A 4,944-nucleotide genomic window follows, 5' to 3' on the forward strand; every position below is an offset into this window, starting at 1 on the left:
TAGTTTGCTGCGGTTCACTCGGTCAAAGGCCGCAGTGAGGTCCATAAACGCTAAATACAATACCCCTGGTTATGCTAATGTGTATTTGGCAGTGATTAAACAAAGGTTGAGGCATTGGTCGGTAGTGGATTTACCAGGTCGAAACCCATATTGGGCATCCGTTATAAATTGGTTGCTCTCTGCCCAATCCGACAGCCTGTTTAGAACCACCTGCCCCAAGACATTCACCGACACGTCAATAAGAGATATGGGGCGATAGCAATGTGGGCTATCCTTGTCTCCTTTCTTAAAAATGGGAACAATGATGGCGGTAGACCATGATGCCGGCATTACAGATGCTACTGCTGCATCTAATACCCTCGCTAAAAGCAATGCCCATACCTCAATATTGCATCGGAAGAGGTCTGGCGGGATCCCATCTGGTCCTGGCACCTTGCTCCGCGAGAGACCCTCAATTCCTATTCTCACCTCGTCCAGAGTAAATATGATGGGGTCAGCTCTCTGCTCCAGATTTGGTGCCTGAGGTTGCTCTATGATGGTGATTATACAGCCCCTCGAAGTGCTCCTGCAATTGATCTGGTAGGATGTTATGGCTTAGCCCTGGTTTATTCGAGTCTTTGAAACATGGGTTGTTAATGACCCTCCAAAAAGGGATAGAGTCCTTTAACTCCAGTGCCTCTGTTAACTCCTCCCAGGGTTTCTGTTTTAGTTGTCCCTTACACCCCTTTTACGGCTTGCATATAGATTTTACGTCAGGCCGCCACCTGATCCCTATCTCTCGGGGACTGCTTATGGGCAGATTTTAAATCTCTAAGGGCCCGAGAACATTGCCCATCAAACCATCTTGGGATGTCCATGCTAGGGGAATGAGCTGGTGCTTTCAGTAAGCTGTCCACTAATTGTGCGATGTCCCTAAAGGTCTCTACTAGTTCAACCCCTTGCACTTCTAGATCCATACATTTCAGAATTTCCTGCTTGCCTATATTAAAAAGAGAGGTGTTAAAAGCAACAGTTTCTACCTGAGCTTAGCGTAACCGCCTGCCTTGATCAGTTGCGGGGATCATACCCCCGGCTACTCTATGATGTGCTGGGGATTGGTGTGAGGCAACAAGTGACAAAGTAACCGGGTTATGGTCACTGAATACGCTATAATTGATGTTAAAAAAGGATATAAACCTTTTCAATGTGAAAGAAACAAAAATGAAGTCGATAATTGATGAGTAGCTTCTCCCTTTGTAAGTCGGGTGCACAGCTATGTCTGGATGAGTAGCAATCAGGTCCAACGTGTGAGATAACCCATAGGTGTTCAGGGGGCCACTCAGGTCCCGCCCTTCATGGGTATGCTCCATGTGTGGTCCTTCCCATAGTGTGCAAGACGACCAGTCATGATAGGACACCCTCAGGTTTGGGCACAGATGGCAGTTAAAATCTCTGACTAGGATCAATTGTGACTGTGCCGGACCTGCCTCGTGTATTTGCTCCAGCCGTGTGTTTAATTCATCAAGGCTAGTCAATCTCTGAAAGTGTGGTTTCACATTATAAAAATTAATTAAAGCTAGCCTGCACATGTAGTTAAAAAATGTAAGTCCCTGAACGACATCCGAGTCCCATGCCTGATTCTTCCATCTTCCGTGAATTCTCAGGTCTATAAACATGATTAGCCCCCCTCCCCTTGCTCTTGAACATGATCTTATTGCTGGGCAGATGAAAGTTTTATATCATTCAATGAAGAAATTATTTTCTGGCTCCCATGTTTCCTGGAGGCATATTATATGAAAATCTCTAACGTAATGGAGCCACTGCTCGTCTGTGAACTTACTGGTTAGACCCGCTATATTCCATTAAATTATTTTTAGACCGCCCACAATACGCCTCTCCGTGGAGCCAGCGGGCAAGTCACTAATAGGTGCAATGATGGCCCTCTCTATGCTGTCTAGTCTCAACTTACTTTGGTCCCTGCAATCTTGGGGGATTTGTGCTGTTATCCCTGAGTTGGTCTCCGCCCTCCCCCTGCTATACCAGTAGATTTCTGTCGCGTATCAATGACTCTCCCCAAGCCTTTCCCTTTTCGTAGTCAATCTATATCGTTCAGGTCCCTCAATGGTGCAAATGCACTACTTAAGGTCAGTGCTCCCTCTCCCAAAATGAATCCCTCCTGCAGCGCGTTGAGACAGTTTTGTGCTCGATGCCGGCCTATAAAAGAAACTCAGCGGTAATGGTTTGATCCCTGATTCTGCTGGAAAATTGTTTAAGGGGGGAGATAGTATTGTATGGGCTAGTTCAGGATACCTAAGCGTAACAATCACACTGTCCCCTGGGAATACTTTCCTAGTCCTACCAATCCATGATACCCTCCTAGCCATCAGGATGTGCCTGTGCTCGGCAATAATAAATCCAGCATGCTTACACAGCCAATGGACCACTTCATTAATTAACTGGGCAGTGGACTCCTCATTTGCACCATTAAGTCCTGGTACGCCTGTCAGAACCACTGTTTAAGGGCAGCTTGCTAGTGGGAGGCCTATAACCAGTAAGTCAGAGGTGTTAGGGGCAGCTGGAGTGACGCCCCTGCGTGGCTGCCGGTGCAGTCGTTGATCCCTCTGATGACCCCCCGGGATAACTTATTATTATGGAAAGCCAGCCGCCCAGGCAACATTAATCCCGGATTCATGACCTGAGCCATGGGCCTTGTTGTACCGGGAATAATTTGAGGGATCTGCGCCTCAGTATGCATCACTACTGGGGAAAATACCGGGGATTACTTGTTGAGCCTCCTGGGTAATTGGCACCGCACTCTGCATAGCCTATCGGGGGGGGGACAAAGAATTATCAATTTTATCAAGGGTTGCCCTTGTTAATGCCAATACTTTTACAAATTAATTTAAAAAATCATTCAAGAGGCCAGTCACTGTTTCCACAATTTTTTGTTTCAAAGGCTCCCACAGGTCTTTATGATCCTTATTAACCTTAGTGTCTGGACTAGCGGTGCCTCCCCCTTTCTTTGCAGGAATTAATTTCCTTGTTACTTCCTGTTGTTTCTTCTGGGCTGGTGGGCCGCTTGATTCCGCACCAAAGAAGTGGGTCGGCCTGGCCTTGTTACGAGTAGTTTGACCAATAGCATTGGGAGTAAGACTAGTTCAGGTATTGGAGCCTCCTGAGACATCTGCAACCTCATCTTGACATTGACCTTGTCCCAGAGAGCCCCGTGCTGGTCTTTCAATCACTTCTGACATACAGCCCTCCGTGAGTGGCACGGCAGCCCCTGCTTTTTCTAAAGAGAGGCTCCTCTCAGCTCTCTCTATCTCTTTAGTGAACCCCACTGCTTTCACCAAAAACTAGTCAATTGTTCCCTTAGTTAAGTTCTGTGGCGAACCCGCGGGCGGCCCTTTCCTCTTCCCCATAGTGTATTTAAAAAGAATCAACCAATGGGGCCCACCTCCTTGTTAAAGGTCTAAAATGCTTCAAAAAGCTTTGCAAGACGTTTGGCGTGGGAGAAATTACTCACGTGCACCGATTCAAACGTCACTGTCAAGCAGTCAGCCGCAACCCGCCCCAGATTGCTTCCTTGCTTCTCTGTCTCCTCTGTCTCTTTGCCAAAGTTCAATCAAAATAATGAGGCTCCAGCCCTTGATGGCAATACTGGCACACAAAGAGAGTGAGCCCAGCCGGCCTTAAACAGCCCGGTGTTTGCCTGGGCACGGTCCGGGCATGCCCGTCCGCGTCCCACGCTGCGGGGGCCCGGGGGTGAGCTTATGCGCCTCCGGGCACAGCGGTCTCGCGATGGCACCTTCCTGGCCCATGGGCACTTGGGGGCTGTAGTCCCCTGGGTCCGTGACAGTGGCGGCGAACTGTAGCAAGGGCTCCCGTGCTGCGGGGGCCCCATGGTGAACTTATGCGCCTCCGGGCACAGCGGTCTCTCGGTGGCACCTTCCTGGTGCAAGGGCACTTGGAGGCTGTAGTCCCCCGGGTCCGTGGCAGTGGTGGCGAACTGTAGCAAGGGCTCCCGCACTGTGGGGGCCTGCAGGTAAACTTATGCACCTCTGGGTGCAGCAGTCTCGTAATGGCGCCTTTCTGGCACAAGGGAACTTGGGGGCTGTAGTCCCCCGGGGCAGGGGTGGCGAACTGTAGCAAGGGCTCCACTTGCTGGAAGTGGAGTGTTTGCTTTTGCTTGGCAGGAGCTGTCAGCAAAATAAAACAGCTGTGTCCCGGGGGTGGGCACCCATGGACATAGCAGGAGCTGGCCCTGGGGGGGTGGCAGTCCCCAGGTCCATATCTGGCTCCAGAAAGGAGGCTGTGCAACCCCTCCTTCTCTGTGTGCAGGCCGTTCTCGGGAAGGTAGTGGTCCCCCCATCATTTATGGCCTGGGAGCACAGCCTGCCCCCCTCTCCCAATATTATTTAGGCCCTAGGGAAATGGTGGTCCCCAGGGTCTGGGTTGTCCTTGTGGCTCCCCCCAAAATGTTATTATTGACTTGGGGAGGTGGTGAAGCCAAAATACTATGCTGCAACTGTTCAGGAGCAGGCCTCTCTGCACCTGTTAAAGCAACGATTCCCATCTCCTGGCCAATGGGCTTGCCTATAAACCTAAAAGTTGCCTAAGGAGTTGGCAAAGCATCCTGATCATTAACTTCAAATATCAAACTCATATACCCACATCTCAAAGAATAAGACATGCCACCTAACAGAGAATATAACCAGAACACAATACCTGTAGCATATGATCACAAGCTGAGATGCTCTACCGTCTTCGATGGTGCTGCTGAACCGTCTGGAAACTTGCCACAATACTGAAAGTGCTACAAAGCCACAGAACTGCCAGAAGGTGCACAGTAAATATGCCACAACATAGCTCTGGTGGCTGTGGCATGCTTGTGGAATAGGTGATGCTTGTTGTTTGGTCTGTCGAATCAAGATGACAACATGCCACTTAAGGTATAATCTCAAG

This window comes from Triturus cristatus, chromosome 7 (assembly GCF_964204655.1).
Source record: "Triturus cristatus chromosome 7, aTriCri1.1, whole genome shotgun sequence".
In the NCBI taxonomy this organism is placed as follows: Eukaryota; Metazoa; Chordata; class Amphibia; order Caudata; family Salamandridae; genus Triturus; species Triturus cristatus.